General features: G+C 36.1%; 1 pseudogene; it reads left to right on the top strand.

Moving 5' to 3' along the window:
- The first annotated feature begins 402 nt into the window (after window positions 1-402).
- LOC132287485 (small nucleolar RNA R71) lies at window positions 403-501 on the top strand (annotated as a pseudogene).
- Window positions 502-12,270: the final 11,769 nt, after the last annotated feature.

Here is a 12,270-nt window from a genome sequence, read left to right as displayed (position 1 = left end):
TGTCTATGGGGATAGTTAGAAGTAGAATGTAAAACACTTAAATAAGTCATACATGTCTCATTGGATGCATGATGGGAATGGTTAGGGATGGAAGATACTTGATTTGCCGAGTTTTGGTTGATCAAGAATTGATCAAACCTTTGAGATAAGGATTTCATCTCGGCGGCTATTTCATTGGAATGGTCGACTTGATGTAAGCCAACACTCTTCCTTACACTTGAATTCCTACCATTCTTAGAAGATAAAGTTCGATGCAAAGAATTCTCACTCATGCTCTCATAAAGACGCCACACGTCATCCTTATGCCTATCAATGTAAGAGCCACCCATGGAAGCATCAACCATGCCCTTGTAATTGTCCGATAAGCTCTCGAAGAAGTATTAAACTAATTGCCATTTGGGCATGTCATGATGTGGACACTTCTTAAGCAATTCATTGAATCTTTCCCATGCCTCATGGAACGTTTCCCTATCCCCGTGCAAAAGCTCTCGAATTGAGGTTTTCATGGCATTGGTCTTAGAAACCAGATAGTACTTCTTCAAGAACTCTTGTTGCATTTTTGCCCAAGAAGTTATTAAAAAAGGCCTAAGATTGTTAAACCAATATTTTGCCTTGTCTTTAAGGGTGAATGGAAAAATTTTAAGCCTTAAGACCTCTTCTGGCATGTCCGTGTATCTCACGGTGGAACATACTTTAAGAAACTCATCCAAATGCTTGTAAGGTTCTTCACTTGGAAGTCCATGATAGTTAGGAAGCATTTGAATGGTTTGTGGTTTGATCTCATAGTGGTGTGCTCTAAGTGGTGGTAATTGAATGCATGTAGGTGCATTGTATACATTAGGCACATAGTGATCTCTTAAAGCAAGGGGAGGATTAGCAATTGGAGGTGCAACATGGGCACCTTGATTGCCTTGAATGATGGGAGGTGGTGGAGCATAGATTGGCCTTGGCATTCCTAAGGGAACTTGGCCTTGTTGTTATGGTGGATGAACGAATGGCCTCGGCATGCCTAATGGTACTTGCATGTTATCATGATGCACATTGGGGTAGAGGATGCCTTGTTGGTCTATGTGACCAAAGTCCTCCACATGGTCCTCATTATGTCCTTCCATTGATGAAATGGATTGACTAGAACTTCCTCTTCCCCTAGGGCTTCAAACAATGGATTCACGATAAAAATTTAAAGGGACAAGAGTCGGTCTCAATGATCTATGACCATGCATGCACAATGCAACACAACAAGCAATAATTACAAACACTTCACCTTCACAACAAATTAACAATCAACAAACTTCCTCCACATACAATGTTCCCATACTCCCATGCTATCAACAATATGCAAGAAATTAAATTGCCTCCATGTGGGCTCACGATTTATCTAAGAATTGAAATACAAGCCTCCATGCGGGCTGACGATTTAACTAGAGATTAAGTTCAGAAAAAGCTCACAAAGGGTCCTTTAGCACTTTAATTTAATTTCAATTTTAGCCTTACAAATTTTTTAGATTTTTCCTTTTTCCTTCGTTTTACTTAGCTCCTTGCTTGGAATGTTCCTTTGCTCACCTTCTTGCTCAATGTACACTAGTCAAACAAGAACCAACACAATAAGTAACCAAAATGAAAACAAAGTAAAGACACGATCAAAAGAGTATTAATTCCTAATTGATTCCACAAATATGACATTGCCTTCAAACAATCCCCAGAAACGGCGCCAAAGACTTGGTGCGTTGTCGCACACCGACCCAAAGTTTGTGCACTAAAAGATAATAGTGTAGAGTTATGATGAATATGGCCAAGTTTTACATTTAGAAATTGCCACTACTACCTTTCACTAAAAATATAGTTAGGGAAAGTAGGGATCGTCCCAAGGGATTGGTGGGTCATACTAGATTGAGGAATCAAGATTAGGGTTAGTAGGTCGAGTGGTCAAAAGATTGGTTGGTGGTTGAATTACACTAGGATGCAATTTAAACTAAAGTAGGCAATTAAATGTAAATGAGAGAAAATAAGAGGGAAATCTTGGGGTTTAGAGATAATCACTAAGCATAGCTTTTCTACACCCTTAATGAATGATTAATGAGGGGGAAAAACATGTATTGCAACAAAGTGTGTGTGTGTGGTTGTTTCAACAAGCATGGATGAAAAATTAAGCATATATTGTCTAAGCAACATGGTGGATAGCACAACATATCAAATTAACCCATTAATCCTTTCTTTAAGCTCACAACCAAACACATCACAAAGTTAGAGATATATGTTACTTGCTTTCATAAGTATGGAACATCAAACAACAAGTATGAATTGTCCTCTCATTTAACATCTAAACTACAACTACACTATAATTAAGTTAATGACATGAAATTAAACTAATTAAACTAAGAGAGAGGTACAAGTCATCAAGAAATGAGTATGAACCATTAAATAAACCATAAGAACATTCCATTAAGCACTATATCTTGACAATCTCTAGATCTATAGCATTAATACACAGGACATGCATCAATAACACAAGAAATAGAGGCAAACACATGAACATTTATTCTAGCATACATAGACATATGGATAGAATGAAATGTACATAGACATATGGATAGAATGAAATAATCAATTGGAAGCATTAAACCATATAAATCATTGAATAAACAAGATCTATATATATATAAGTGTCAAAACATGTATCACAATACAAATCCCCTTAAAAATACATAAATCAAGATGTAGAAAGCATGCTAAGAGGATGTCTAGCCACTCATGGATGGTGTCCTTCAACCCTCAAGGGCTAACTCCATGGTAGAGATTGCTCCTCTTCTTAGTTGATGGAAGAACTCCAAGCTTGTGTCTCTAGCCTCCTCCTTTCTTTTCTTCCTTGCTAAGATATGAAATTATGCCTCTCAAGTCTATCCAAAATCTCTAATTCTCCTCTCAAAAAGTGGCTCATATTCCTTATATAGGTAGGTCAAATATCACCCCAAATGAGCTGGGCTCGTGCACCAAATATTCCTCCAATGATTGGATATGAGACAACTTTTAATGAGCTGAAATTTGGATTTTCTCGGGATTTGGGAAGTTTGATCGATCGAACTTGTGGTGAGATCGATCGAACATGGCTGAGATCTATCAAATTGAAGCTGGATCGATCCTCTATGGCGGCGCCTTTTTGGATAAAAGCAAATCTGAGATATTTTGAAGATATTTTTGGGAAAAGGAAAAAAGTGGTTGGTAGGGTGGTACAGCTGGATAAGATCTAGTATGTGGATAAGGACAAGAAAGTTCGATCGATCAAAGAATCAAGTTGGATCAATCAAACTTTGAGATCTTTGAATAGGGACAAACATGGCTTAGATTCATCTTGAAGTGCTGAGATCGATGAAAGTTGGATCGATCGAACTTTTCTTGAGATCGATCGAAGTTGCTGAAATTCCACCCTTTGCTTCTTTTTGCTCTACTTTGCTCCTTTGTTAGATTCATCCCAGAATTGCTTCATTTCTGCTCTTATTTGGCTGAGTTAGCTTTTTTAGGGATAAGTACCTAAAAATGGAAATAACATGAAATCAATACAAAGCGGGGAAATAAGATAGATAAAGGTTCTAGAATACCTAAGCTTAAAGGGTTTAAATGCGCACTTTTCAGCGCTCATCACACCCCCAAACTTAAATATTGCTAGTCCCTAACAATGAACTAGTAAGTAAAGGAATGAAATGAATAACTATACAACTATGAATTAGAAAGCAATAAATGGATAACGCCACTTTCGTAGGGAACACGATTACATTTAACATATGCAACAAGCCTTTTAAACCCCTAGGTTACCTGTAGTGGATGAGTGAAGTCTCGTGAGGGTTTCCAGAAATGAGACCCACAAACATTAAGCTCATTCTTTCAAAAAAGGCACCAATATTGCAAACAAGCGTTGGTAGAAAACTACCTCAAGTATGCAATTTTTCAAACATTTCCAAGCAATCTCTCAAAATCTTAACATCAAGCAAACAAGTATGGTCCTCCAAACATCAAGAAAATGATCATGAAAATCAAAACAACTCCAGAATCCTTTTTGAGTGGACCGGCATCAAATATATTGCTATCTTAGCCAACTAAAGAAATGATCACATCCTTACCCTCAAACTAGCACACAAGTTTAGTACCGATCATCAACACAAAAAGTGTACCTTTTATTAAAGCTTTATTCAACTAGGTGCACTTATTCTTTTCACTCGATATTTAATATATATATTAAGATCAAAGATGGAAGCATGGTGCAATGTGTTGATCTATTAAGCTTTCTAGCGATCCATAAAGTCGAGCGTTAGGTCAATGACTCCCAAACCAGACGGCTTTAGGGCAGTAGGTGTTCAAACACCCCTAGGGACTTACAAGCTTAAATCAACTAGGCTACAAATTAAGACAACCTCCATCTAATCATTTCCCACTTCTCACCTTTCGGGAGAAGTCCTCACTTTTTATTGCTTTTGCAACGTTTCTTTTCTTCTTTTTTTTTTTCAAGTTCATTTATTAACCTAGAGTTTGGGCCCTCCACCTTTCGAGGCAAGAAATTCAGTGCTTAATGAGGGTAGAATCCCGGCTACTTGGTGAAAAGGGGTTGTTATCTACCTTTATCAAGAATGAAAGCTTTTAATGCACTACTAGCCGAATTGGGATATAATCAATTCAATAACCAACAAAGCATATACCCCACAAATGAATGCTAGTGTGTGTCTGTGCTAGTGTTGAATCTTAGAGTAAATCTCAAAACAATCACAAAATCAAGATGATGTGGACCACAAGTGCAAGCAAGATATCAATTTTTTGAAAAATTTACTCCTAAATGGCATCCACAAGGCATACAAGGAGTATTGGACTCTCAAGTCAAGCAATTTTTAAATTTTAAACAATATAGTCCTCAAAAGATCAAAATCATAGCTAGTTATGAACCAATCATAGAAAATCCCTCAAATACACAAGTCGTGCTAAAAATTTGAATTTAAAACAAACACTACAAATCACACTATTACCCCCAAACTTAAATGGTACAATGTCATCAATGTACAAAGAGCACAAAAGGAAAGAACAAAAGGAAAGAGTATACCAATGCAACTATAGCAAAGAATAGCCGGAACAGAAGTATCTAAAGTAGGTGGTGGGAAAATAAGATAGATAAAGGTTCTAGAATACCTAAGCTTAAGGGGTTTAAATGCGCACTTTTCAGCGCTCATCAACTAGCACAGGCACACACTAGTATTCATTTGTGGGGTACATGCTCTGTTAATTATTGATTTGGTTATATCCCAAAAAGAGGAAAAAAGAAGAAAAAAAAAAAATTGTTGCAAAAGTAACTAAAAAAAAGTGAGGACTTCTCCCAAAAGGTGATAAGTGGGAAATGATTAGATAGAGGTAGTTTTGATTTGAGCTTGTAAGTCCTTAGGGGAGTTTAAACACCTAATGCCCCAAAGCAGTCCGGTTTGGGAGTCATTAACCTAACGCTCGACCTCATGGATCGCTAGAAAGCTTAAAAGATTAACACATTACACTATGCTTCCATCTTTGATCCTTAGGGGAAAAAAAAAAAAAAAAAAAAAAAAAAAAAAAAAAAAAAAAAAAAAAAAAAGTCGAGTAGAAAGAATAAGCTCACCTGGATCAATAAAGCTTTAATAAAAGGTCCACTCTTTGTCTTAATGATCGGTACTAGATTTGTGTGCTAGTTTGAGGGTAAAGATCTGATCATTTCTTTAGTTAGCTTAGATAGTAACATATTTGATGCCAGTTCACTTAAAAATGATTCCAGAGTTGTTTTGATTTGCATGATCATTTTCTTGATGTGTGGAGGACCATACTTGCTTGCATGTTGTGGAGATTTCGGGAGATTGCTTGGAAATGGTTGAAAAATTGCATACTTGAGGTAGTTTTCTCGCAATGCTTATTTGGAATATTGGTGCCTCTTTAGTGAGAAAGAGCTTAATGTTTGTGGGTATCATTTCTGGAAACCCTCACGAGACTTCAGTCGTCCACTAGGGGTAACCTAGGGGTCTAAAAGGCTTGTTGCATGTGCTAAATGTGATCGTGTTCCCTACGAAAGTGGCATTATCCATGGCATTATCCATTTATTGCCTTCTAGTTCATAATTGTATAGTTGTTCATTTCTTTATTTTCCTTGTAGTTCATTGCTAGAGATTAAAAATATTTAAGTTTAGGGGTGTGATAAGCGTTGAAAAGTGTGCATTTAAACCCCTTAAGCTTGACCATTCTACGACCTTATTCTATCTTATTTTCCCATTTTAGTCTAATTTAATATTATTTCCCTTTTCAGGCACTTATCCCCAAAATAAGTCAATTCAGCTAAATTAGAGCATAAAAGATGCAATCTCAAGCTTAGTGAAAGAAAAGGGCAAAGTGGAGGCAAAGTGGTGAAAAACAGCATTCTTCAATCAATCGAACCAAGCTCCGATCGATCACACAGTGATCGTTCTAACCATGCCAAGATGGATCGAGCCTTTTTTCCTTATCCTCAGAAAATTCCCCTTTTCGATCGATCTAACATTCCTTCAATCAATCGACTAGTTTTTTATCTTATCCCCACCTACCACTTTAGTCCTTTTCCCAAAATATCCCAAAAATATCTCAGCTTTGTCTTTTTTCCAAAAAGGTGCCACCTTAATTCAATCGATCGAAGCAACCTTGTGATAGATCGAATCTCCTCAAGTGCGAGAAAAATAGAGTTCCAGCCAATTAAAAGGTGTGCTCGTGGTGCAATCATTTGGAGGTCCTAGTGCATGAGGTCTGACCATTGGGTGTGACATTTGAGCTACCTATATAAGGATTTTAGCCATTTGGAACCATATATACAAGATATACAACCATAGAGTGAGGCTAGAGATTAGAGGGAGTGGGAGAGAGATACACACCATCTTAAGAGAGCTCTTTCACTCATCTAGGGTTTCCACCAAGGAGAAGAAGACCATTTCTACAATAGAGATAGCCCTTGAGGGTTGGATGACAACATCAATGAGTGGCTAAACCATTCTCTTGGGGCTAGAGATAGCCTTAAGCATGCCTCCTAGACTTTGATGCTTTGTAATAAAAAGGTTTTGTGTTGTAATGTTTGTCTTGACTTTTGATATATATATATAAATCTTGTTTCTATAATGATTTGTGTAGTTTAATAATTCCAATTGATCATTTAGTTCTATTCATATGTCTATGTGTGTTATGATGGATGTTCATATGTTTATCTCTAGATTTTGTGACATTGATACATGTCTATGTGTGTTGATATTATGAATCTAGTGATGGTCAAGGCATTGTGCTTAAATAGATAACTCTTGTGGTTTGTTTGATGGTTCATACTTATTTCTTAATGGGTTGCACCTCCTCCTTAGTTTAATTAGTTTAATTTTCATGTCACTAGCTTAGTTGTAGTGTAGTTGCCTTACTTTCTTAGATTGGAGGACAATCCATGCTTGTTGTTTGATGTTCCATGCTTATGAATGCAAGTAGTATATTTCTCTAATTTGATGATGTGCATTAATTATGGACTTAAAGGAATGAATAATGGCTTGATTTGATATGTTGTGCTATTCACCAGTTTGGCTAGATAATGTATACTTATTTAGTCATCCATGCTTGTTAATTCAGTTAATGGCACACACTTTCAATTACAACATATAATCCCCCTAATCCATTAAACATTGAATGTCTAAGAAGGTAATGCTTGGTGGTGAACTCTAAGTCTCAAGACCTTTCTCTTATATTCTCTACACTCCATTTATTCTAGTTATTTCACATTACTTTTATTTAGTTTAAATTGTAGTTTAATTAACCAATCAAACCATCTTTCATCATTCGACCTACTAATCCGACCTTGATTTCTCAGCACAAATACACTCCATATCCCTTAGGACGATCCCTACTCACTCTTGCTATATTTTAGTTAGTAGTGGTAGTGGCATTCTATAAATTTAAACTTGGCCACACTACACTGTTATTGCAACTGGGTTCCACGACACACCAAGACTCAAGAAGCAGGCATGTCATGTAATAAAGACTAAGTGAAATGCACGGTTGCAAAACACTACAATCCAAGGCATGTTATGACAAGCAAGTTTAAGAAAGAATCCTAGACATTATATGTAACTAGATGGCATATATCTGAATGATGTACAAATAACAACAACTCTAGACAAAGAAATATCATATACTGCAATGCAATAAAATCAACATTTTATGATCACTCATGGCTGGTAACCCCCTCTATAGCTTAAATGAAGCAGAGAATGGTCAAATACTGATAATACGAGAAGCGTACCATCTGGAAGTCAAAATCTGGACCGGAAAGAACCTTGGTCATCAAGAATGGATCACAAATGTATTAAGATGAAGCAAATGGCATTCAATAGACAAATATCATGATCAAGCAAACACAGTCCTAAACTTGGTTCAAATTGCATTTCAAAATTCAAGTTAAGCTCAAGAATTGATGCTAAGGCCAAAGAATAGACACATCATCCAAATCATGTAGTTAAAACTCCAAGAATCCATAACACACCCCCAAACTTAGTCAGAAATCAATTCCAAGAAAATAGGCTCAAAAGATACATAGAAAATCTTAAAACTGTCAATATGATATAAGTGTGTGCAAAATGGTGTATATACAAGTAACAGGTTGCAATTATTCCAAAGGGCACAGAATTATTCAAAAGAGATCACAATTGACAAGTTTCAAGGTCATTTAAGCAACAATGGAATTAATTGACTTCAAACAGTTGGTTTGGAATGGCAATTTAACTCAATTTGTAGGAGAAAATCAAGAATCATGATGAGGAAGGTCAAAAGACATCAAACTTGTGCCCTAGTATGGCAAGAATCAAGAATTAAATCATAAACAAGTTCAAAGCCACTTAGCATATGCAAATCGATGAAAAGGAATCAAATGGAATAAGCTTCAACTTAAACAAGTGCATTTTGGTCAACTATGAAATTACTCTACACTTTTAGGGCAAAATTAGAATTTTTACAAACTTTGGGTTCAAGACATTCAATTGCATTGTAGAAAAACTGCATGATAAGAATCATGCAATGAATGAATAACAAAAGAAGGAATCATGCAACTGGACTTCTCATTTTTTCAAACAAAGTTCAAAAATTTCCTTTTTAATCATTTGAAACCCAATGAGTGTGATCTCCAAGCATTTTAACATTCAAATGTCATTTTACCAAAACAATGCACTTGAATCATGAGCAAGAGTCAATTGGATGTTAAAACTTTTCAAAGAAGTCCATTGAAGCATTTTGAAGCATTTAAGACAACTTTTCAAATTCAAGTTCAAAAACACAATTTTCAAGTCAAATCATGCTTTCAAGCAATTAAGACAATTCAAATCACATCCATGCATTTCATATTCAAGATAAGCAAATGAAACAGGGTGGAACTATGCTCTCAACAATCAAATTTTCAATGCCATTACAAGTTCAAAATTTCAAGAATATTTCAAGTTCAAAAAGTGTCCATTTTCAATTCATTTCTTCCAAAAGCAAAATCGAAATCATTTTGAGTAGTAAATTTTCATTTCAAATTACAAAACAAACTTTCCAAGTTCATGACATTCAAATTGCAAATTTCATTCAAAAGTCACAAGACATCTTTGAATTCGATTCAAGAATCTCATTTTAAATTTTCTTTTGTAATTTCCCTTTTTCAATTCAAAACTAACATTTCAATTTCAAAACTCTTTCCAAATGACCATTCAAGTTTCAAAAACAAACCTCATACCTTTTGGAATTTCAAAACAAAGTTTAGAAATTTTACGAAATTCCGGCATGGTTTCCCTTTAAAAATGGACTACCCAAAATTTTCCAAACAAAAGAAATATTATATATTTCAACAATCAAATCTAAATCCAAATCAATTCAACAAGGGACACCGCCCACAAATAATTCACAAACCCAAGTAAATTATGCCCGTTCTCCTTCTAACAACTACAATCACCACAATCCATCATCCATTTCCATTTTGTTCTTATCAACATTCAACAAATACTAAAGTTCAGTCCAAATCAAATGTTCCCAATTTTTTTATAAACAATTTTCAATTATGTAATTTTTTTTTCCTTTTATTTTTTTGCATTTTCATTTTTCATTTGTTTTTGTTTTTATTTTGATGATCCATTTTTTTTTTTATCTACAAGCATATGTACATATGACAATTTAAAAGGCAAAAAAAAAAAAAATAAACAAAATAAAATACAAACATAAAATAGACAAAACACAAAATAAAAATAAAAATAAAAATAAATAAATGAAAAGAAAATGTTCCGGAGCTTACCCAATCCAAAAGAGGGAAGGAGAGACTGAAACTAAGAGATTTGGATAAAAAACGGGGGTTTTCCAACCTCGCCAGCGTCGGAAAAGGTGACCGGAGACTTGCCGGAAAGTTCAAGAACTCGCTGGAACTTGAAACGACCTCTCCTTGGCCTAAATCGGCTGGAGATGATGAGGATGAGAGAATTCGAGAGATAGAGCGAAGAGAGGGGAAACGGGCTTGGCCTTTTGGCCAAAAGCTTTGCAGGAAGCTATGGAGGAAGTGGCGATGGAGGTTCAGCTACCTTTGTTCACCGCCAATAATAAAAGAAGGAAGGGTGGTGGGGTGGTGAGTTATGTGAGTTTGAGGGATTGGGAGAGAGTAAGGTGGATTGAGAGTAAAGATGGGGAATCGGGGAGAGAGAAAAGAGTTGGCCGAGAGAGAGAAGAGAGATGGAGGAAGAGAGAGAAAAGAAAGAAAGAAAAGAAAAAGAAAAAGAAAAGAAAAATAGAGAAAGAAGGAAGAAATAGAAAAAAAAAGAAAAAATAAAATAGGGTTTAGAAGTTGAACGGCCAAAGGGTTTTTCAGAATTTAAATGACGCAATTTCGATCAATCGAAGGACTTCGATCGATTGAACTCTCAGCTTTGATCGATCGAAATGAACTTCGATCAATTGGAACAAACGTTGATGGATCGAAATGGAATGTGAAAAGACCTTAATTCAGTGTGTTCGATCGATCGAAGTGGGATTTCGATCAATCGAACTTAGGTTTGATTGATCGAAACCTCATTGGCAATGCACAAAATACAAGAAATGGCCCGTAAGCCGGATTTTTCAATTCAATTCATATCTAGATGATGCAGAAAACATAAAAGCCAGAAATGAGGGAGGAACCCAAAGGAACAAAGTGCGGAAGCAAAACAAAGACAAGGGTATGAAAACCCTACCGAAGGAATGACCAAGGGTAAAATGGTCATTTTACCCTAAGAGGAAGGAATTTGACTTTCAACAAGTCAAGTGAGATCAAAAACTTCAAAAACAACCTTTGGTAACTTCACATGAAGTCCCAAGGCCAAAGGAAGAGAAATCTCAAAAGAACCCTATCCCGGTTCGAACTAAATCCGACACCTTCTCACTAAAACGATGATATCTTGAGTTAGGGAAAGAATCTAAAGTTAAAATTAGTACCATTGGAAAGCTGACTTCGACACGGTCAGTTTAGACTGAAGAATGGACCAATTCGGAGTTAAAACGAAGAAGTTACATCAGTTTGAAGTTTGAAGTCCAAAACTGAAAACTCTGGAAGACTTGAACCGGTTCAACATATCTTGAACCGGTTCAACTTTGGCAGAATGCCCAAAGCTGAACAAAATGACACCATGAACTGGTTCAACTATTCTTGAACCGGTTCAACTTGAACAGAATGCTAAAAATGCAGCAGGAACAGTGTTTTAGCAGAAAAATGAGTTTGGAGCGCGATTTTTGAGACCAAGATGACATTTTCTGGAAAAATGTCGTGAAAAAACTCCCCCTAAAATCACATTTTCTATGTGACAGAGTCAAGAACGGAATTTATTTCCCAAATGAAATCCCCAAAATGCTCTTAGGCCGAGTTTTTCAACAAAACAGTGAAATGAGTCCATAGGAGGCTCAAAACACAAACGAAAGGGTTTTTCATGGAAATGATCATTCACACAAACGTAAATGATAATTTTGAGCGCACGGGAATGGTCCGCGGCTCCCAGACATGGCCGAGTCAAAATCCGACCCCCTTACGGCTAAAAAGGCGAAAATGAACTTGAAATGGGAATTTTGAAAACCAAAATTGTCAAATGACTTTAAATGACCGTTTGGCCCTTGGCTACACTTCATACATAGAAATAGGTCCTAGTGGATGTGCCGTAAAAGATGTCACGCCACCCGATTTGAAAATGAATCCTTAAAGGCTCAAATTTTACTATTTAGCCCCAAAAATGCAAT

Source organism: Cornus florida, unplaced genomic scaffold (genome assembly GCF_030987335.1).
Source record: "Cornus florida cultivar Cherokee Brave unplaced genomic scaffold, ASM3098733v1 CherokeeBrave_3.0.0_Hap2_Chr11, whole genome shotgun sequence".
Taxonomy (NCBI): Eukaryota; Viridiplantae; Streptophyta; class Magnoliopsida; order Cornales; family Cornaceae; genus Cornus; species Cornus florida.
Note: the sequence above shows the minus strand (reverse complement) of the source record. Positions and strands in the feature narration are given on the sequence as shown.